Source organism: Rissa tridactyla, chromosome 1 (assembly GCF_028500815.1).
Source record: "Rissa tridactyla isolate bRisTri1 chromosome 1, bRisTri1.patW.cur.20221130, whole genome shotgun sequence".
NCBI lineage: Eukaryota > Metazoa > Chordata > Aves > Charadriiformes > Laridae > Rissa > Rissa tridactyla.
The window spans coordinates 143,443,826-143,466,879 of record NC_071466.1 but is presented as its reverse complement, the minus strand read 5'-3'; the positions used below and the strand labels follow the sequence as shown (position 1 = coordinate 143,466,879).

General features: G+C 43.1%; 1 protein-coding gene across 2 annotated transcripts in view; it reads right to left on the bottom strand.

The window, feature by feature from the left end:
- TSPAN9 (tetraspanin 9) overlaps positions 1–18,110 on the bottom strand; it is a 189,599-nt gene extending 171,489 nt beyond the window's left edge. The window contains exons 1-2 of one of the 2 annotated variants that reach the window (XM_054216315.1): positions 17,998–18,093; positions 6,884–6,928 (exon numbers count right to left, since the gene is read on the bottom strand). The gene's annotated coding sequence lies outside the window, so the exon portion shown is untranslated. Of the gene's footprint in view, positions 1–6,883; positions 6,929–17,997 lie in introns of both variants that reach the window. The other variant, XM_054216227.1, reaches the window with a different exon arrangement.
- Between the last annotated feature and the right edge of the window lie 4,944 nt (positions 18,111–23,054).

The following is a 23,054-nucleotide window of genomic DNA, read 5'->3' as shown; positions in this document are numbered from 1 at the left end:
CCCGAACAAGTAACAATTGTTAAAAAAAAAAACAAAACAAAACATAGAGTTGAGTCTATGTATTGTTCTGTATTGTTCTGTGCTGTTATCAAAGGAAGCACTCGCATGAAAATACAAAAGCAGGAAACATTTAAAAATTACGTTCCTTGGCAGAAGCTCTTTGCCGGCTTAAGTCTTCATTGCATAGTACATCATACCAACAAATAAAAGATGCGCTGTGGGCAGCTTTAAAGCAAAAATAAACAAACAAACAAAAACAAAACAAAATCCAAACCAACCAACCACACCCCCCAAAAAAAAAAAAAAAAACAAAAAACAACAAAAAAACAAACCAAACAAGCAGAATGAAGACTAAAGCAACAAACACTTGTGACTTACAAAAAAATCTTAACAAAGGTCAGTGTTGCCCCCAATATTTTTATTTCAGCCATTCGCTTTGAAAGACAGCCATATACAAATGTCAGTAAATGCCAAAGGTAAAAAATAGTACTCTTATACAGCCATACTCTCCGGCTTTTCACAAATTTTCTTTTTTAATTGACAAGGTTATAATAATGAATTACAAGGAAGAATACCAGTTTTGCTAGCTTACCAATTTTCTTATTCAAAACTGTTCAATATTCAATTGACCCCTGGAGTCCTCTGCCCATCATGCGTGTCTCTGGAATGACCCAAACAGCACCAAATATCATAGGTGTGGCGGGACAAAGAGCGCACTTGACAATTTTTCTGCGTGAGGTCTCCCATACAGAAACTAGCTGTTAGCACATCTTTACTTTCTAGTAGGTGAACAGAACTTAGAATCACAAGCCACAAGGAAAAAAAAACAGTTTAATAACATATATTTTAAGCAACGCCACTCACAACGTTAAGTTTAAATTGTATAGCAACCATTAAAAAATTAACATCAAAATAGTGAACAAAATGTACCTGTCACAACATACAGCCTTCACTAACTTCCTCCCGACTGTTTCTAATATTAGCATGCACAAGGCATGTAAGAAGAATGTAGGAAATGCTGTCAGAGAAGCATATAACTCTTAAACATCAATTGGATAAATAAACACTATTTAGGCTAAAAATAACCCCCTGGAGACAATATAAGCTAATTGTTAGACATTATATTTTTAAAAGTATGTTTACAAAAAAGCAAATACATTTTGAAATTAAATCCACTCTAAAAAAAGGGTATCTGAAACTACCTAGTTTTCTGTTTTCACCTTAAATTGCACAAACGTTTAAAAAAGATTACAAAAATTAATATGACCAAAAGATATACATCATTATATGAGTTTTGCCCAGTAACTGGTATTAACATACTTATTATTATCAGTAGTGTTGTGTGACAAATCCATCACCCTTCAGCTTATTTAGGCTGAGAACAATCCAAAATAACCACAGTGTCAACACTCTGTGCTTATGTCAGAGACAGAGCCTCTACAAAGTCGGATTGTGCTTTAAGCTTACTTTCTCCGCCAATTCAAACTCACTTTTCTGTAAGGATGACTTCATGCTTTTGCAACTGCTCCCCACAGATCTGTCATCTGTCCTGCTCAGAGTCACAGGCACCAAATCCCATTTCTGTTCTTAGGCACACACAGTTCACTCTTCATGCTCACAGTGGCTTCCCCCATTCTTACCACTGCTAGCAACGTACAGTCAAGCCTGGCTTTGTCACTGAATATCTTATCAAAATCCAAATAGATTTTATCAACCCTCAACTCAATCAAATAATTAAATCAGAAAAGGGTCTGGGACTTGCTTGATGCAGCCCACTTAGAAAAGGAAGTCTCCTGGTGAGTTACGTTGGGGATTCTCTCCATAACCCTTTGAAACCCACCACTGAGGGCAAATTAGAGGAAATACAACAGGCTTTCCATCTCTCCCATCCTAAGCTCTATACAGCAATAATGCATTTATGCCATATTTTTCCCATTAACACTACTGCTTTGTGTTCTCTGTCCTCCTATGCTGCACACCAAATCCTAGCTAACTGACCATTTGTTTCCTAATTCCCGTTTTCCTTCTTAAACATTTGTGGAGTGAGGACAGGAAAAATTCTACAATACTAGGTCACAATTAATCTCTATGTCAGCCTGAGGGCAATATAAAGGCAGGCGGTAAGGGAACTGGCAGGATGGAAAAGATAAAACAGCTGAGTAGCATAGTCAAGAACAGCACAGGGCAGAGAACAAGCTAACAGCCTCCCAGTACCGCAACGGCAGGAACTCGAAGGGCAAGAGTGATCAACTAGCTTGATCGAAGGGAAAGAACTAGGATTAATGGCTATTCTTTTTACCTACCAACTTTTTTTTCAAAAGCACTGAACTTTCAGCCCAAACAATGGACTTGGCAAAAAACCTTAGCAATGACTTCTACAATCCATAATGATACACTATAAAAAAATTCTTGAGTATATAAGGAAAGGTAGAGTACATAAGGAAAAGACTTCTGACTTCTGCTCGGGGGAAACCTAGCTGAGTAACAGAGCTATCCCTTTGAAAATGACGTGGAGGAGATCAGGGCTACTAGCAAGGAAAGTCGTGTAATTCCTGAAATTCCCACCTACGTCCAACATGGAGCTACAGAGATTGTGACCTAATTTCTCTCTCCTACACTGAAGGAAATTCTTCAGGGATCATGAGGGCAATAATTTTATGCAAAGGAATAAAAAGAAAGAAAGAATCCACTGATAATGAAAGTTTTTGTACTCTAATAAGTTCATTTTCTTGGTTCCTTAAGACGAACACATAGCCTCTCTGGAGCTGAGCAGCAGAAGCGTGGTGGGCAGAGCAGACATGAACAGCTGGGTCAAGAATTTAAATCCAGCAGCTGAAAAATCAGAGTTCAAAATGGGCCTGAATTGACTGTACAGACAGCCTCCAGAAGAAAATGCTTAAGGTCTGACAATAGAAAGACTGAAAACTACTGCTTTAAGGAATTCAATTTAGTTCGCAGCTGTCCAATAGGCTAGCATATAAACATATACATATCACTATTAAAAATGAGGCCTCTCCATTTCATCACAGTGATGGAGACAATACACTGCAAGCAACAAAACATGTACCATGGGCCATCTCAGACCAGAGAAAAGCACCCCCCAGTTGCTTTCAGAGGCAGCCATGCTCAAGAACTGCTGCATGGAAGGCATCCAGGGACCACAGCTCTGCAGGAGGTTGGTGACAAGCAATAGGGACAACAAGCTAAGAAAGAGCAGAAAATGGTGCTCCATCAGTGACACATTCTTCCAGTGACAAATGAGTAAGAGACAGCCTCACCCTACCATTCATAAGGAGACACGGTTATACATGTCACTAAAGAGTCAAGTGAAAGTTTTTCTCCGTGTTAAAAAACTTAAATAAAAATCTACCTGTGGGAGAGGACCACAAATCCGATATCCCAAGGGAGAAGCAGTAATAAGAAAACATGTTTTCCTGGCGACAGTGGTAGCACCAAAGAGAACCCCTTAAGTTAATTAATGATGCGGGCAAATATTCTAGGTTGAAGCAACCTGAGAAGAGCTAGTGAATAGCTCTTAACAATATCTCTGGGAGAAATGATTTTCCTTTGCCCATAAATAATTTACCTTTTGCCAGTGGGGTGCTCTCATATATGGAGATTTAAGTTTATGACACATTAAAGCTTAGCTATATCATATTACTTAGTAACTTACAGGACAGGATAATTTAGAATTCTGCCTCGAGGCCTCAGAATCCAGTTTAAAACAGAAACCCCTGTAAACAAAATTACCCTGACTTGGCCAAAGGCCAACCCCAAGGCTCCTGCCCAGAAGAACTTTCTTTTCCTCACGCCACCTTAGCAGGACTTCTAACAATGTTCCTGAAGACCTGATCTAACATCATCCATTTAATTGGACAAGCTCTTCATGTGACAAAGCAGACAGACCAATGCCAAGAAGTCACTCAAATCAGACAGGAACAAGGTGTTGGCCCAACTGTGGAACATCCCAGCACTTTACACACTTTTTATAAATATGCGCCTTTGACACAACCAGGTCATCAAGTTGTTTCTGTAAGACAGCCAAATAAGTTAACTAAATCTGTTCTCATACTTCTCTTTCTCACCTTGCTTGTCTGATCTCATTTTCAAGAAACTTTCTGCCTATATTTGTACAGTACATCCCAGGCTGTCCTCTCTGCACCTCACTCCTGCTGGGTGTAGTAGAAAGAATTTGGGAGCAATAACCCTGCTCACAGTCCAAAACAGTTAGGGCTTATAGTGCTTTATGGACATTTTAAAATTAAAAAAAAGAATTAAAAAAAAGTCACAGTAAATGGTGGTTTTAAGATATAACTGAAGACTGTCTCCACTAATCATCTAGGTCTGATTTCTCTACTGAGTTGTTTCCTACAGTAGCTTTTGCAATACGCTGCATCTAATTTTGAATGATAAGTAGCAGTATTTCACTCCGCTTCAACACCACATGCTAGCAAGGCATTCAATCATTTTAACAACAGATTTATTGTTCAGATACTAGAAATTCATGTCTGACAAGCTTTTTAATATGCATAAGTCTATTTCATAGAAAGTAAAAAGCACGTTTGCCATTCTGCTCAACATGACAAAGTTTTATATTCTTAGCAGAATGGACACCTTTGAAAAGAAAATCCTTACATTACAGTAAAGGGTATATGAAATCCTATAGCTGACACTGATCAGCGAGGTAAAGAAAGTGAGGTAATTTCTAGACCTCCATTAGAGATGGGATACTAATTTTTCAATCTGCTGTGAAACTGATTTCAGTAACATAACAGAAAGGAGAGAAAATTGCATATTACCATGCATGCAAGAAAAAAGTTTGAAACATCCTATTTATCTTCTCTCTCAGAGGGATGCGGATTCTTTTGTACTCCTTGATGATGTGAATCACAGTTTAGCATCCCGGGAAGCAAGCCTATGCCCATCTACCAGTGTAATATGATCGTTTAGCACAATTACTGTATGATATTTCAACACTGCCATGGACTTGGACCAAATTTGAAATGTAAATATTTGCCAAACAGTACATCCTAGCACTCAGTCCTACATAATGGTGTAACTTAAGACACTCACTTGATGTCCTTTCTCTTCTGGAGGAAGAGTTAAGGCTGCTGTGGGAATTCTCACTTTCATAACATAAGGCAGTTTAAACATTATAAATAATGTTACATTAATTTCTCCAGTATCAAATTTTAAAGGGGTGGAAACAAGATGAAAGAGCTCAAAATATAGGAATCATTTCAAGTGGCACACAGATGAACAGAAAGAAAACTTCTGGAACAAATAACCATTTCAAGCTCCTGCAGCTATCTTTTCCCTGGTGTACTCCATCACCCAAGAAGAGAACCCCGCTTTCCTAGGACCCAGGAATCAACAGAGCATCAGTCAGTATGATTCAGAGCATGGCACACATGCAAAAAGTAATGAAAAAATTATTGCAGGATGTAAACACACAGCAGCCTTGCAGGAGACATGTTCTATGCCTAAGCTGAAGTTTTTTATAACTGTCTTAAATTCTACAGCATGAAATGTCATACGTTCTTTATCTTACATACTGTAACATTTTGTCTCATTTACTACAAACACAGATGTTACCTATATCAATGTCTAACACCCCCCAACTATCTCCTCATTCTTTTTCTTGCAACAGAAATATCCAGAAGCTGGTTATGTCCAATAGCAAATGTACATATTTTAAGCTAGTTGTACACCTCTTATTAATACATCTTATTACTATTTTTTTTTCTCTCAGAAACATACAGGTCCTACAAGTGAAATTTTCCACAGCAGTTAGACAACAGAACTACTGCCTTGACATTGAAAAATCCCTCTCAGTGTATTTCTCAGTTGTCCCTTACATAAAGAGCATCCCAAGGTCAATGCATCTTTGCCATATCCCCAAGACTGAGTCATTGTGTGGCATCATCTGTCATGATAATTTACACAAGAGTAAAGAAAAGCTTCAGCAGTTCTTTTTCTTAGCCTCACCTACCATTTGCCTTTCCCAACTGCAGTGTGTGTTTTTTCCTTCACAGACTGTAATCTCTCATCACTTATCCCAAAATGGGTGATGTTCTTTGCCTGCAGTTGTCTTTACAACTTTTACGGAAGCAGCACAGAGGTATGCAACAGTCCTTGGCAAGCCAAGTGCATGAGTGGACTATTATCTCTCTGCTGCTCCCAATTCTAGGACCTACCAAACTGCACCCCTTGCAGCCTTTGGCAGAACCTGTGGCATTCAGCAGAAAGGTGGCTCTCACCTTTCCTTTCCCTGAAGGGCCAGAATTTGCTTCCTCTACTATGTCAGGAACATAATAAAAGGTAGGCAGTGCCACATTTTCCACTCAATTCTTAGCCAAGGCTAAATCCCTGAAGAACATAGGGAATGAAAAAACACACAGCAATAGGCCCACAGCTGCACCAGGACACCAAATGCAAGGGTAACGTTGGGGGCCTCCAAGATAAGTCTATTTTTCCAAGCCTGTTTATAAAATACCGCTTGCATAGAAGGACAAAACTTGTATGGACTAATGAAAGCGCTATCAGTAGTAACCCTGTTTGGTTCTTCCCTGCTTCCTTCCCTTCAAATGTCAGAGACAGGTAAGAAAACAGAGGAAGGAGAATATTTGCATATAATGAAGAGAATTACTGTCCTCCTCTGTTACATTTCCTTGGGTACCTACAGCAGCACTTGGAGAGAACCCCAACAACCACCACGTTACTCTGGACTCTCTCAGCATTTTTGGCAAGAAAATAACAGATCACAGGAAGGTTTCAGAAGGGCTCAGTGTTGGCCCAATTCATCTCCCCTCAATGTCAACGTGAGCAGCATTAAAGATCAGATTGACTGACTCTGAGTACCCTTCAGAGAAATCTTACTTACTTGAGGTAACCGGATGTATGCCAATAGAAAAGTCGCAGACCAAACCTGGAGAAATCAAGAAGCCCAAAGTGAACTTCATTGCCTTTTGGACTCGCCTCCAATCACAAACATAATTACCTCAAGAGGACAGAAAGGGAGGGATTGAGGGGGGGAAAAAAAAAAAAAAAAACAAACAACAGGAAAAGTTATGTCAAATCCCACATGCTTCTGAAGTCTAAACACTGGTCAGTCTCAAGGGCATAATATACTGATTTCATCCGGACTCAAATTTAAATAATGACAATAGGCAAAATTTTAAAACAGACTCACAGAAGCTAAAGGGAAAACAGAAATTAAGGGGAAAAGCAAAACTTGTGTGTCAATTAAATCAGAAATACAATCAGAAAAATCCAATGCTTCTTCCCCAATACTAGTCAGAAAAATCCAATGCTTCTTCCCCTTTATTCAGGTCCCCATCATCACCAAGACACCTGATGACCTGTTTACAGCAGCAAGAACAGAAATTAAGCAATACCTTTCCCTGAACTCTCCTGCACCAGTCCCACATTCTGACTGGTCTCATCTTTGCTTCTAGTCCAACAAACCACTGCTGGAGTGAAAAATCACACAAAACCAAACAAGCACCCCACTTTTTCAAATTCATACTGATACTTTCAGGGCTGTAACAGCACCACCCCAATGTCAGAAGGATGCTACAAAATCAGCAAACTGACAAATGTGAGATGAGGACTTCCTCCAACCACGTGGAGGAGAGACACAGAACAGTACCATCTCCAAATTTTAAAAAACCCATAAAAATTATTACAGCTGCATAGAAAAAGTACAGATTGATTATTAAAAAAAGGTGATTATTCACCAAACTTAGTGAACAGAAATGTTTCTATTATTCCATTGTTGTTCATGCGTTTTAAATTAATGCTTTCTCTCAGGCTGCCTCACTGTATCATGTAGGATTCTGAAACAGAGCTAAACTCTGGAAACAGAGTCTCTAAGTCATAAAAAGTACTCAAACATACCTGTGAAAATGTAATTAATTTCTAAATGTTTTCAGATTTCAAATAGAAAGCATTTTTTAAAGATGGATAAGAAAACGCGGTTTCAAGATTGGCGTTTTCACAACTAACTACTGCCCCTTTCAGAAAAGTAAACATGGAATTAATTAGCTGCCTTCACCTTCAATCTTTTCACATTCAGTTTTAAGAATTAATTTACCAAGAGAAGGTCTTCTTGATTTCACAGTTCACACACTACACCTGCTGGAGCCCATGGGCACCTCAACACATCATACACATCAGTTCTATACACCTTCCATAGAGTGAACTAAGACTATATGAACACTAGGTTCATCGCTGATGTCAGGCTCTACGTCAAGCACGTGCAGGCAACTAACCAACCAAACCAGCTCCCTAGAGACACAAGAGACAACTTTATTTCAGCAACTGAATTAATCATATTGAAGTCAAATGCGGCTTAGTAAAGATAACTATAAAAATATAAAAATAATTTCAAGAATTAAATAATCCAAGTTTCCCATGCTTCCACTGCATAGATGTTGGCTACTTAGTCAAACAGATGTAACATACAGTATGCTGTCAACTACATTTAAAGATTAACTTCATTCAAACTCAAAGAAACAAGAATCTTTTGACAGACCAGAACTGATGAGACAAAAATTCACAGGCAGATGCAACTGAAGAGCTCAGTTCACACCCTCCAAGATTCACTACAGGAGTCAGATAGGTACAAGGCTGTTGTAACAAATGATGATGCAAGGAACAGACACCCTGCGAATCCTTCAGAAACTTGCATCTTTCACCATGTTGTCTACATGATTGGGGAACTGTACTTAACACCCAGGTAATCTGTCCAATCCAGTGTTCACAGCAGGAGGAGGTCAGGAGCCAGGGCTGCCTTCCAAACCAGAAGCCCTATAACACAGAATCGTAGAATGTGTTGGGTTGGAAGGGACCTTTAAAGGTCATCTAGTCCAACCCCCCCCCCCCCGCAATGAGCAGGGGCAAACGTGAGGGCTAGCAAAACCTAGGAAAAAAAAAGTAGATCTTTTATGTTCTAGAAAGCTCTATGATTGGTAGGCACTTACCTCCTGATAACCGTTAGGTACATCACTACGCTTGGTCCTCTAAAATAAAGCGTGCTCGTCTTTCAGTTCCTCAAATCACGTCCCAAGGGCAAGCAAAGTCTGTTTGCTTTTGTAAATGGATGTCTTGGACTAACGCCACAAGCACCAGGTAAATATCTACTTTGGCTGTCACAGACAGTTTCAAGTTTGCTGTGGGGGTATTTTGTCCCTGAAGCACGGGATGATTGTATTTTATTAATAAAATTAAAACCTACATCTCCAACCATTTTCAGATCTTTGAAACAGTAACAGGGCTGTCTAGTGATCCAAGCAGAAACGGCCTGATAGCTATCTTCTTCTACTGACTTCAGAGCAAAGAATTTAACCTCTCAGTGCCTCTTAAGAGCAAAGGAGAGAGATGCCTTAGCAGGTCCAAAAAAGAAAAGTGCCTTAGGAAGATTTTCAGAAGTGACTTTCAAGTTTAAAAAACAGAGGAATTAAATGCTACTTGCTAAAGCATGAAGAAAGGTCGAGATTCCTGCACGAAGCGACATTTCTCTTTAAAGCTCTTTAAAAAGCAGTTCAGAAAAAAAAGCTGCATATGACTCGAAGCAGTTTTATTTCCCCTGTTGTGGTTTGGTGTAAAAACAGTGAGGAAGAAATGGACTACAGACAGCAAAATAGAATGTGTGGTTCTCTTACCATAGAGTGAACTTCCTCAGCTCTTCAAGGAGGAATTGATGGAGAATAAAATGAGAAGGAAGGGTTGAAGATGGAGACTACATAGCTATGAAAATCAAACTAGGATGAGACACAAGCAGGATTTTTTTGCTTTCGTAAAGAAAACAAGACGTAATAGATTGTCTGGGGGTCTGTGGAGAGTAGGGAACTTCAACTGGTGGAGTAACAAAAGGAAAGCCTAAGAGCAAAAAAGAGAAGGAAAGCCTAATGAAGATGGATTTTTCAGGGAAAACTGACTGCTTCAAAAAAGTTGTCTTGAGAAACTGTTTTAAGAAAAATAGCATTAAAAGGGGAGGGTTTCTTGTAGAACTCTTGGGAGATATTTTGTGGTCACCATGCCACCAGGAAACGGTGGGACAACATGGAACTTGGAAAATTGAAAGCCACGCAGATGAATTTCCACATTGGTGTGGGAACTGTAAACTCTCTGTCCTCATTTCCTCCTCCTGGTTCTCCCTAGAAGAACCCTTCTCTGCTTCACAGTCCTTTTCACTTTGCCTTCTACATTTGAAGTAGAGAACACTTCTAAAAAGCTCCTGTTTATAATGAATTATCTTCCTCTCTTTCATATCCCTCTACAGATCACTGGTCCAAGCAATTACTTTCACCATGGCTTTCTTATCCTAATCTAAGACCACATTCACCTGAAATACTGTACTGGGTCTTTCCCATTACCCACCTGAAACAGGAGAATCTTCATAGTGTAGGATCCAGCCCCTCTTCCGTCCCAAGTGGTTGTGAGGAGAATAAGTTGGAAATTTTTCTAGAGTTGCAGTTCTCCTCCCTTGCTCTTCATCTTTTACAGCACCAAATAGCTCAGCAATAGGTGTCTACACAATTTATAAGCTCCTCATAGCTGCTTCTGCTGCTATCAGTAATGTCCCTGGTGCTACGAAATGCAAAAGTCTCGCCTGTCCTGACACTTTCTCCATTACTGGGAAACAGATCAGCAAGAGCCTTTTTCACACTCAGAGTCACTGTTACTTGCCAAAACTTTGTGAGACAGCGCAGCGGCACCAGAGAGATCCAAACGCTATACTGTATGAAAAAGAATCACTTTATTAATATTTGGAAGGTTTCCTTTACAGGCTTTTAAGCCAGCCATTTAGTATTTAGTTTACAAGGAGGCACGCTCCTGTCTGCCTGTTAGTTCACGTCTCTTCTATTGCCAGAGCCATTATCCCATTCCCTTGATGGTATTTTATCCACGTGCATATAAATACATATAAACAATAATCTGCACACTGTCCTCAAGTGGAAACAACATGCTAGTCACTCTTAAAACATTGCTTTCAATCCTTTGTAACTTCAGCTGCACTTTCTTCAAACAAGGAAAATCAACAATCTTCATTCACATAAGGTTACAGTCTTAACACAAAATGCAATGCGAAGCTGATTTTGGGGTAAGTACATATTCGAGAAATCAAAGAACTGTTCAAAATAAAGACAGCTGAACATCCTGGCAGAACCACCTTACGCTGAACTGTATGCAGAGTTATGGGTAAAAAACAGCAATAGACACAGAGAAAGGAAAACACGCTTTCAAAAGCATTCTTGATTTATTTAATCTTTAGAAATGAGCAAATTCAAATAGAACATCTCCTTGCCTGTGCTCAATATGAGTTTTGAGTATGGCTATAATCACCATAAAAACAGTGTTTGTCAACATATTGTGATAAGGCACTTGAAGAGACAACATTCACTACCAAACTGCGAAAGCCTAGGAACTGGGGCTAGTAACACTAGAGTATACAGTGTTGTCTCTCAGGGTTTGCCCCCCTACAGCCATATTAATTTGGATATTAGTAATGATTACCTAGAGGTTATAGAGAACAGTGCAACCCCTGAATACAGATAAAACTACCAATCAGAAAGTGCTACTTGTCTAGCTTCATCACAACATTTTCTTTCCTATGAGTCCTTCCCACCAGTGTCCTAAACCCAGGATTCCTTCAACTTCATGCCCTGCCTCCCTCAATCCTTCAGGTCAAATCACTTTAATTAGGAATCAACTTGGAGGGCACCAAATACAGGAGAGCTCACAGAGTGCTCTACTCCCTAGGATTTGAGGTCATTGCTGTTCCCTAGGACAGAGTCACGAGATTTTGAGCTCAGTCTCCTTCAAATCAGCTCTCTATGCAGTGTACCACCTCATCCTTCCTTTTCAGACCTTCCTCCCGGGGGAGGGCCGCAGACTTCCTCTCCCTTAGCCTACTGCCTTCTCAAGACTCCTGCATTTTCGCTTACTTCCCCTGAGCTCCTTCTTCAGTCTAGCCCTGCCTCCTCCCCAGACATGCCACATAAGGATAATACAACTCTTGTGGTCCTACGCCTGCGTGAGGTTGATATACTCCATCATATCCTTATTATGAGTATACACAGACCGGACCAAGCAATTGCAAATCGGTGAAGACTGTCCACAGTACAGGCAGTTCTACTTTAACAATATCAGTGTAGAAACTAAAGTTCAGTTCACACAGTTCACCCGATCCTAGAGACATGCAGTGACTTGGCCTCAGAAATGTAAACGGCTTTCCACTAGTTAATGCAGTTTGTTTCCTTTTTTTGCATTTGTAAAAGGGATCATGGAAATAAACACCCTAGCTATTAGTCATTTCCACCTTCAGAAATACCAGGCATTAGGCCGGCAGGACAGAGTTTGCATTAGAAAGGAGAACTCTGACAGCAAAAGAAAAAAGTGCTTTCAAAAGAACTTAAATAAGAAAAATTTTTCTGTTAATGCCTTTTGAAACAAAGATCAATGCAAACCCAAATCTTTTAAACTGATGTTATTCCTTCAGTGTTATCATAATACCCCAGCATCATATTCACACCACTGCAAAGAAATGCTAAGCTTAATTAATACCTTTGTCCACTAAATCATAAACATATGCTCCAATAAGCCTTTAAGTCCGCCTCATCTGCCTGGAGCTACCCCCATAAGGCTATCTCATGCCTTATACTACAAACGCTAGCCCTTAAGGTTTATTTTTGATAGCAATGAGTGCAAGTGCTTGGAATATCAGAAGAAACAGTTTAACAGAGCCTGAAGAGGAAGGGCTTTCAAAAGCAGGCCTAGAACGAAAGGTGAGGTAGGGGTTGAAAGACAGCTGAAGCACAGTGCCATCTAACTGTGGCAATAGACAACTCAGAGAGACACATGACTTTCCCAGAAACACCTGTGCAATGAGGAAACCATCCAACATTGTTCACTGGAGAAGAGTATCCTGCCTCATCACAAACACACCCCAGGAAGTATGTCACTGAACCAGAGGAAGTGACCCATGAGACCAAACTGACGGATTTTTTCCCCAGAAAACACAGTGCTGACATTCAGAAATTCAAGTTTCATCTGAGAGAGGCTACAAGGAGCAGAAGAAACAGTCTTTGGAAGTCAGCTTTAGGAGGCCAGAAGAGATGGAGAGGAAGGACAGAGTGCACTAGTGATAGCTCTTCTGTCTCCAATAGAGCATCTTGTTACACATGAGCAAACTATACAAAAATTCGTATCTTCCAAATGAGCGCTTCTCAGAATTAAATACTAGCATGCATTGTACTGAGTGACGAAAAGGCAGTTCCTCAGCACATCCCTACTTCACCACAATTTCACTGCCATGTGGAAAGGAAAAGACAAAGACCTATTTCTGATCCACTCCCATTCTCTGGGTATTGCTAAGCTGGCCCTACCAGGTTTGACTCAACCCTAAGGTCCATTAACAACCATGTCACAACTGAGGAAGCGCTCTGCTAATCCTGACATGTTTATTCTATTTTCTACAGACTCAAAGACAGTAACCCTCAGGTAAGAACCCTTCCCTGATCATGCACTGTCTTTTCCCAAGCTCAGCACCATGTTCTAGTCATCACAATTCCTACAAGAATTTTGAAAGAACACAGCTTGACCTAGTCCAGAAAGCATCTTTAAGTGATCTTACACTAAAAAGGCACTTTGTCCATTGAGAATCACTAATGGAAAGCAAGTTTTCAAATATATAAAGTATCTTCGGCCCCCTGCCCTACCCTGACACAAACACCTTTCCAGCATAAACCCTGAGCATAGTAAGAAAAATTCTTAATTTTTTTTTTTAAATTCCTTTACTAAGTATAGAATCATAGAATCATTTAGGTTGGAAAAGACCCTTGGGATCATCGAGTCCAACCATCAACTCCACTCTACAAAGTTCTCCCTTATATCATATCCCTTAACACCACATCTAAACGACTCTTAAACACATTCAGGGATGGTGACTCCACCACCTCCCTGGGCGTATGAAGTGATCTAATTCCACTTTTTTTCTATCCTACATAGGGTCGGCTATGAGGGCACAACAGGACTTTGTCCACTTCCGCCTTGAAAACCTGTGAGGACAGCCATCGCACAGCCCCTCTGGGCAACGTGTTCCAACACTTGACTGTCCGCATAGCAGAAAAGGTTTTCATTATATCTGGCTTGAACTTCTTTTTTCAACTTACATAGGATCATAGAATGTGTTGGGTTGGAAGGGGCCTTTAAAGATCATCTAGTCCAACCCCCCCTGCAGTAAGCAGGGACATCTTCAACTAGATCAGGTTGCTCAGAGCCTCATCAAGCCTGGCTTTGAATGTCTCCAGGGATGGGGCCTCCACCACCTCTCTGGGCAACCTGTTCCAGTGCCTCACCACCCTCATTGTAAAGAACTTCTTCCTCATGTCTAATCTAAACCTACCCTGCTCTAGTTTAAAGCCATTACCCCTCGTCCGATCACTACATGCCCTCACAAACAGCCCCTCTCCAGCTTTCCTGTAGGCCCCCTTTAGGTACTGGAAGGCTGCTATAAGGTCTCCCTGGGGCCTTCTCTTCTCCAGGCTGAACAACCCCAACTCTCTCAGCCTGTCTTCATAGCAGAGGTGCTCCAGCCCTTTGATCATCTTCATGGCCCTCCTCTGGACCTGCTCCAACAGGCCCATGTCCTTCTTGTGCTGAGGGCTCCAACAACATTTGTTGTCCCTCATCCAACCACCACATACCAATGTCAAAAGCCTAGCTCTGTCTTCTTGATAACCTCCTCTTAAGTACTGGAAGGTTACTATAGGTCCCATCAAAGTCTTCTCTTCTCCAGGCTGACAAGCCCAGTTCCCTCAGCATATTATTCTCATACTTTATCAGGGCCCCGAGCACAGTGAAAGGCCTTTAAAGGCTCAGGGGCTCTGTCTGAGCTCTGCCTTTGGCCTTCAGTCCCTGCAAAAGCTATGCTGTAGGTGTGCCTGTCTCCAGCCATGCTTGTATATGGTCGTGGACCCTGATGATTCAGGCCCTGGCCCATGGTGTGACTTCCTCACTTGATGTCAGACCTGCTGCATCACTCTGGACCTGCTCTGTGATAACTGGACTGTGTCTGACCCCAATAACCATCACTGGGCCTGATCCTGACCTGTTGATTCACTTCTCAACTTGATCTTGGACCTGCCTTAGCACCACAAACCTGTCTGGCAATCTAGACTCTTGCTTGGCACTAGCTGCCTGACTTGGTACCACGGGATGGGACCCTGGCTGGTAGGGTACCTGCCTTGCCAGCTGGGTTACCACTCTCAGCTCCCAGCTCCCCATTTCTTACCAACAGCCATGTGCTCTGGACCCCAGCAGTCACAGTAGCCCTCCATTGGACTAGCTCCAATTTATCCATACCTTTCTTGTTTCCAAGAGCAGAAAACTGGATTCTAGACTCTGTCTAACCAATGCTAAGTACAGGGAGATAATCACTTCCTTTGGTATACTGGTTGCAGTCTTATTTAATATGGCCTTGCATACTGTTGGCTGCCTTTGCTTCAGGGCACACTGCTGGCTCATGCCCAACATTTTTAAAGCGTTCTCATCTCTTTTTATGCATCAATAAATGTAGTGACATTCTTGCAATACAGAAAAATAATGGGGCATCAGTCACTTGCAAATACCACAGTACCGAAACACGACAAAAGTGAAAAACTGAGATGGGTTTTCAATTGTCAAACCCAAGCGCAACAGGAATGTTAATGTACTGCTTCTAAAACAAGCAGACTCTTCTGGTCAAAGCCCAACCAACCCTATACCAGCTCTCTCTGGGTAATACTGAGATAAAGTCTTGGATTCTCTAGTGCAAACTGCTAGTTTCACATGTGCCACAAATACAAAAGTAACACCTCCAAGCACTGCTGCAGCAGTATTTTTTTGCTACTTCATTTTGTGCTGTTCCCATGTTTCACTTCTTTATTGCAATGTTTTAGTTTGTGCATTTGGGAAGAGAGGGGTTAAACAAAGAAAAACAAAAACACGGTTGTGTTGGGAATATACTCACAGACAGGCTGAGGCTTGGCCTGCTTTGGAAGAAAGTAACTTTAAAAAGCAAGGAAAGCAAAGACTGTGGGATATGCATCTCCTCTGGCTATTTTCTGTTAAAATTGCCACAATAACTAAGATAACACTGACATTCCCAGTTAACCCTCTAACCCCCTCAAGACAGATGAACAGGACCATTCTAACTTCAGAGCTTTGTCTGAATAACGCAAATGATGCTGCATTAGTTATATTCTGACCCCAACGTTTTCTCAAACAGCTTTATTCATGAGAATTAGTTTTAAAGGAAGTGTAGATGCCTAAACCCAAATTTGCCATAAATTCCACAGCCCCATTACAGAAAAGGCCTTGTCTGTAGGATTTGCAATTTGAACAGCACAGGTCTAAAAACGTGAAAGGGAAAGATATGGAGGGAGAAGCTACATTAGCTCCACCAGTTTTCATTCTTGGAGCTCACAAAAAATGCAAAATGGAAGCAAAAGCCATAGAAATATAAAGACTGACTTTTTTCCTTGGTGTTATCAACCACCTGCACATCACACTGATAATTTATCTTTTGATATTTTTTAAATTATTGAGTGCTAACTTGGCTACTCTGCTGATGTAACTCATATGAATGCATTTCTTCAGTGGCTATTATCCTTTGCCATTTTACACTCTGGCTATAAAGAATTACATCTATCAACGTAAACAAACCATTAAAACTACCTGTGGCACCCATTACTAAGAACTTTCCTACAGCAATATGTTAAAGTTTTGGCATCCACAGGTAAAGTTTAGGCACATCTAGAAGTAACAGCACAAACAAGTCTCATGATTTGATTCTCACGGCTGTTCTGGAGATTATCCAATTTTTTCCTAGTCACATCCCAGGTGACTTACCCCAAAGCCTTAAAATAAGTTCAGTGCAGTCAGGTAGGAAAATCAGGTGCCCCCATTCCTAGCCCTGCGGTTCAAACCACAAAACTATACAGAATAAAAGCACAGAACAAAAGAGATGATAAAAGGACTAAGTAAAGAAAGGCAGCTTTATTCACCCCTGTAGTCTGGTTTTCCCCCCACCGCAGCATCCCCATACCTCTCCTCTCTGCCCACCAGCAATCTCTGGAGCTGGAGGCCTTTTTGAGAGGGGCAGTGCTCATGGAGCTCCCACCTCCCATCAGGAGCACAGTGACAAGCGGATATCCAAGATTCAGCAAGAAAAGTTTCCAAAAGTTTGAACGCGAAAAGGCAAAGCTGGAGCCAAGTTTTACGTAAGAAGGGGGAAGGCAGGCACCGTTGGCACCACTTCTGCGGGCGGCTGCCGAAAAGAGCTGTCAGCCCACCCGGCAGCCGTGGGACTGCTCCCCCATCGCCCCCGGGACCGCAGCCTCCCTCCTGCCTCCCGGGCTTCCCTCCCGCAGCCTCACGCGTTCTCTGTCCCCCGCGGGGGCTTCTCCGCGCTCCCACCCACCCAAGGCTCGGCCCGGCTCTGCGCCCTCACGCCCCGCTACAGCCTCGGGGGGTGTGCAAGGGGAGAAGAAAGGAAGCCCCCCGCCTGCCAGCAGCGCTGTTGCAGGCGTATTTCCCCCGGTGGCCGGGGGAAACCTCGCTGTTCCCCTTAAGAGATGGGCAACGCGAGCTCCTCAGTAGAGAGCAGGACCGCGTATGCAGACGCCGCTGGGCTCCTCTCGTCCCTCTGAACTAACTTTCCTGTTTCCGCAAAAAAAGTATACAGACCCCAGGAGGGTTGGGGGGAGGGGGGATGTTACTGTTTTCTCCACATGCTCTTCACCCCTACGAGCCATTCGCACCCCTCCAGCACCCCCCACCCCGCTCCGCCCGCCGGGACCCCGCCGCCCACCCAGAGCCTCCCAACCGCCAGACCGGCACCCCCGCCACCGGCTGCCCCCCGCCGCCGCCGCCCCGCCCCGCTCCTGCCATCTCCCAAGGCCGGGAAAGCGCCCACAACTTTCCACCGCCCCCCGCGGCGCCGGGTCTCACCCGCGCGTCCCTGGGCCGGGCCGGGCCGGGCCGGATAGGGCCGAGTGGTGGGGGAGCAGCAGGAGCACGGCAGGACACGGATCCAGCTCCTGCCAGCGGAAACGGGAGGAGGGGCTCGGACCGGCGCTACCGAGCGGGGAGGAGCTGGGGGCGCTGCCCAGGGGAGGCTCCAGCGCCGCGGAGGAGGGGAGGGAGGGCCGCCGGCCCAGTCCTCCAGCGCGCCTCACGCCGCTTGGTGCGTGAGACCGCCGCCATCCCGCGCCGGATCCCCTTTCTGAGGGCTTTGCCAAGAAGCCTGCTCGTCCGGGGCCCGCCCCGCTCCCTGTGCCGCCCACGCACCCCACGGGAGCCCCCCGGAACCCCAGGGGCATCCCTCGTTTGCGCCCTCCCAGAGTTCGCGGGCTGCGCCGGGGCTGACCGCCTCCCCCCCCTCCCTCAGCTGCCTTCCCTGCCGAGAGGGGCCTGGTGTTGAGCGCCTCGCTGGGTTCCGGCAGGCAGGGGCAGTAGCCAGGTTAAGCTGTGAGCCGGCAGGAGGCTGGGATGAATGTAAGCCACTGGCGGCTAGACCGCTGCTGCAAATGGCAAACCCGTGGCTAAGCTGCTCGTTAGTCCCAAGCCCACGAGTGCCATTATGTTGTTGTGGCTCGTAGCACAGCAGGTGAGCTTGTCTGAGTGTTTGCCTGAGCTCTCTGCCCTGGCAGGAGGAGGCTGCAGTCCATGGGGGAGATCCTCTGAGATGCTGCAGGAAGTCCCCACCTGCCTTCCCCCGGGTATCGGGTATTGGTGGAAGTGCAACAAAAAGTTAACCAACTTCAGACACTGTCTCCAGCAGAAGTGTCTCTCGAATCTTAACACAGCTGGAGAAGGTTCTGGTGCAGACCGCTAAGCAAAGCGTGTCGGGGGGAAGTGGCCTAGAATTGGAGCAGAGATACCTACATGGACAGACCAGTGCAGGTATGGACACAGGCCTCCTGGGGGGGAACTGTATTTCACAGTGTATGAAGAGCAACTCAAGGCTATTCCGTAAATATCTCTGCGTAAGGAAGATCTGTTTCAGGTTCCTACGTCCCCTGTGTATTCTCATTTCCTTCTCTGGTGCTGCTGTTGTTGTCATGCTTCTCAATTCAAGGGCACGTTCACATCAAATACATTCTCTCATGCCTTCCATTCTGTGGAATTATGTGGGTTTTTACAAACTGCTCAGTTCAGGAGACTAAGCGTCCTGGTGGTAGTGCTGCCAACAACACAACTGCCACCTGCCGCATGTTTGTTCCTCTCTCCCCCAGAAGAGAAGCATGTACAGCAGCTTTCCGTTCTTCATTTATTTATGTACAAAATGCCATGTGTTTACCTTAAAGCAAGCAATGAAGGAAATCTGTCTTGCAATGCACCAGGAGATAGAGAGACCAGCGGAGAGAATTTCATTTGGTTCTTTCGTTCTAGGCTCCAAAAAAGGTCCACCTCCCAGATGCTGTAGCTCTAACGCAGTAACTCCATTGTACCTGAGGACTGAAGGATTGGCATTCCAGAATTGTTGTCAATCTTTAAATAACTCAGGCTCAAACTCTGGAGGTAAAGAACCACTTCCTCAAAGATGAGCAGTGCGTGAAGCCAGTAGACAATGAGGACAAGTTTGACAGTTTTGGCAGTGGTGTTACTGTTGGTTCGTTGGTTGGTTGGTTGGTTGGTTTAACAGAGACAGCATGATGTTGTGTTCTTTACCTGTTGGCATAAGCACGAGCAGCTTTATACCCAGGTATATGGGATTTCTGTAGTTCAAGTCAAAGTGAAAGATGAATAGGTGAAGCCAAGTCCTCATTTGGAGTCTACCTTGGAAAGAAGGTAAAAAATGCTTGGAAAGAAGATAAAAAATATATGGGAGCTTTGTATGAACTTGACAAGCACTTAGGGAAGAATTTGAGGATCACTCTGAAACTGGGGACAGGAGTTGCTGATACTGCAGATGCACTTTCTGCCAAGGAGAATGCACTAGGCTGCAAATCTCTTCTCAATATATTAGTAAGCTTAGGAAAGTTATCTCGTTAGACTTTTGTTTCAGCTTCAACTAGCTGTCTTCCACATGTGACCAAATCTAACATGGAGGCACTCTGATGTTTTCCATACAATGAGGAACAGAAAGAGTTTGCAACTCTTCAGTTGAACTTATGGCATCTGACCAGCAAACGTAAAGGCTACATACAGTTTTTGAAAACAGCTTTGCGTAGCTGCGTTTCAGGCATCTAGAAATGGACACACAGCTTTCCAGTGTAACAGACTGCTTTGGGTCCCGGCCACCAATTTCAGATGAAATAATAGCATGACAATGTACTGAATACTGTAGCGAAATTAGGGAGATTGAAAATGAAAGTAGGTGCTTCTCGTTTTGGCAGAAAGAAATCATCCATCTAGACTCTCTAGTTTTGCTATATTCACGTTCTTCCCATCATTATTGCTGTATTGCCCATTTGAAGGAGGTGAGTGGGGTGCTTTTCTTTAATGATGCGCTGCTTATTTTTGTCAGAATGAGCACCAGTACTTCATGGCTCACTTAAGAGGCCAAAAATGGTATGGATCACAGATCTGGAGTCTTGACTTGTTGTTGAATCAGCATGTTAAATTACCCAAATGCAGGCAAAACATGGTTACCAGCATAGTAGATCTGGATCTGGTGTCCAAGAAGTTTGTCCAAAAAAGCAGATGTTTGCAAGGTGTGGGACACACCGTGATGGGAGGGGAAGCTGCTCTTGGGACCCTGAATGCACTAATGGGCCTCTGGTGCCCTTGACTAGCTCTACCTGGGGTTTCACTCTGTGTACCTACACACTGCTCATTAGCCCAGGAGCTTAATCTATGCTAAGGTCTGGGTGCTCCAGTCATTATCTGGACTACGTTGTAGGTCTGCGTGTCTAGTCCTGGGCTGACTTCAGCCCTGACAAGGCCTTTGTCTGATGGTGACTGGATTATCAATGGAAACTTTTGCAACCCTTGCTCTGCTTACCTGCTTAGATGCTATGGGACTATACCTCAGTCTGTGAGGTTACTGAAGGAGCTGTGTCCAACCTAAGCTTCTGGCTAGCCTTCCCTTGTAAAGAAGCCCCGCTCTTGCTGTTCCATTGCAAGCATGTTGGTTGTCTGCTGCCTTGCTACTTGGTTTTGGTGTAGACTGTGCTTGCAGGATTGATGAAGCTGCATGACTCCCTGGCAGCTTCTTGGAGGTTCAACACGTGTTCTCTCTGCATCTGCTATAGCTTTAGAGCATGTTTGAGGGTGTTGTCACCTGTCTGAACCAGTTCTTACTCTTTGTTATCACCACTCAAGTTCTTCAACTCCATCTGGTTCAAGATGTCAAAGAACCAAGGAAAAATGAGCTGTATAATGGGGAAGAAAAAGTCACTGGGAAACCATTGCACCAAAGGCTAAAACAGGTATGTAATACTCAAGGAAATAATCATCCTTGGGTATAGATATTGAAGTAGAAAGAGATTTAAACTCAATCCCTACCTCTGCCTCTAGGCCTACTTGCATGTTTTCTTTGTTGGCAATGTCAGCCTAAGAAGTTCCCACCCCTTCATCACAGATAAATTAATGAATTCAAATGAACTTGTCTTACCTGAAGTGTCTCTTTTGGTTTTGAAGTGAAGGGAGGGCTCCTGTCTTACCTAGTTCTGTGTTGCTCAGACCCATGGTCTGTTGTGTCTTATCTTATAAGACTATCTTTAAGTGGAATCATAGTCATAGTTTGACATGATTCCACAAGCAGATGTAGCTGCACAATTGAGGGCTGATATACAGAAGCATATGGGTTCAAAAAGAAAGAAGCCGCAGTTGAATGCAAACTTTTGAGCTGCTTTTTTCTAAAGAAAGCATGGATATTTCGATCCCTGTTTTGTTCACTTTATCTCCTAATGCCTCAGTGTTGTGGTTGCAAAGTTATCAGGGGAATCAGCTTTTGCTGGTTTGTCCTTTGATTTTACAGCAAGTTAGGCTAAGGTTAATATTTCTAGTATTTCTGCCCCAACAGAAATTACACTCTGATATCCTCATTTATTGTTGGTTGTTCAGAGTTCAATTTGGCCTTTCCTCTTGAAAATAGGCTAGCTTTTTTAACATATGCTGCTTTTTGGTGTTTGCTTTTCTTTATTTTCATCAAAATTGCAGCTGGCTCTTAGTTCTGATATACTGTCTGGTTTCTTCTAGTGAAATTCCAATAAAGGACCCCTTAGGGACAGAGATCTACAGTCCTTTCAGTCTTTGAAGTATTTTTGCATGGATCTCACCCAGTTTGCAAGGGGACAGAACCCTTTCAGTCCAAATCAAAATTTCCAGTACTCACAGCTTTATTGAATCTTCTTCATCTGGTAGCCTCCATAAAAGTGAGCTCTCCCAGACACATGAATTTTCTGTTTGTTTCTCCACTGAGTTTGAAAGGTAGGTAGATGTCTCTTGCTGAGACATCCTTATTGACACCAAGGAGCTGTGAACTCCAAGAGCAAGAGTAGAAAGGAACAGTGACAGGGAAGAGGCTTTCATTGCTACTAAGTGAGAAGAAGACTTGCATGAGAGTCCCTAAATTGACTGTCCTAAAATTTAATCTGTTCTTTGGCATGTTGGCTTGTATTCATTGCTTTGGCAACACCTTAAAACTGTGCTAATGTGGTTTTATTTGTGATCAGATGATGGACTAAGTAGACTTGTAGGGCTCATCTCCTTTAGGGACAACTCCATGGGGTCTGCTGTACTGGTATAAACTTGCAGTGGATGCATGCAAGGCACCAGGCTCACGTTTGCAGAAGGGCACTAATACACATCACAAGCGATATTCCATCGCTGAAGACTAAACACTGCCCTTTCTCTGTACAGGCTTCCATTTCAAAACATATTTGTTGTCTGTGTTGGCTAAAAATACTTTTCCCAAGAGTCAGTCTTTTTTCTCATTAGTGAGGTTTTATTTGATTTGTTGTCTGCTCCACGCATGGTTCACACATCAGGAAGGAAATTGCATAGGGCTGAAATAGGCAGTTGCATGCATCGGTAATGGACTGTAGCCAGTGTGCCAT